Source organism: Protopterus annectens, chromosome 4.part0 (assembly GCF_019279795.1).
Source record: "Protopterus annectens isolate FY-2018-M chromosome 4.part0, PAN1.0, whole genome shotgun sequence".
Lineage (NCBI taxonomy): Eukaryota > Metazoa > Chordata > Ceratodontiformes > Protopteridae > Protopterus > Protopterus annectens.
This window is the reverse complement of record NC_056733.1, coordinates 1,257,712,696-1,257,713,334: the sequence shown is the minus strand read 5'-3', so window position 1 is coordinate 1,257,713,334 and position 639 is coordinate 1,257,712,696.

Genomic DNA, 639 nt, shown 5'->3' with positions numbered 1-639 from the left:
GCACTGCTGTCAGAGGATACCAGACTTCCTGTGGAAGGGGAGCTGGGAAGGGTTACAAGGAGAGAGTTGAGACAGGCTCAGCTCTCAGAACCTACATTGCAAGGCCTGAGGCAGGTAGCTAGGAGGCACCTGATTCTCAAGGAAAGGGGGAATCTGGATACTGGGATAAAGGGTTACTGTGCAGAGAGTGGACCCCTGAGGGAGGGCTAGAAGGTGCAAGAGTACAGCAGTTGGTAGTGCCTAGAGCCTACCATCTGGCGCTTCTAGCCATAGCCCATGATATTCCTTTTGCAGGTCATATGGGCATAAAACATACAAAGAGGTGTATTATGCAGAACATCTATTGGCCTGGAATTTCCAGAGATGTAACAGGGTACTGCAGGACCTGTGAGCAGTGCCAAAATGTAGGCAAGGCAGGAGACAAGGTGAGAGCTCCTTTGATGCCTTTGCCTGTGATTGAGGAGCCATTTCAGAGGGTAGCTATGGATATTGTGGGCCCTCTGAGTACCCCAAGTTCCACAGGGAAAAAGTATATCCTAGTGGTAGTGGATTATGCTACACGATACCCTGAGGCAGTGGCTTTGTCCTCCATTGAGGCAGAGAAGGTGGCAAATGCTTTGTTAGAGATTTTCAGCAGGG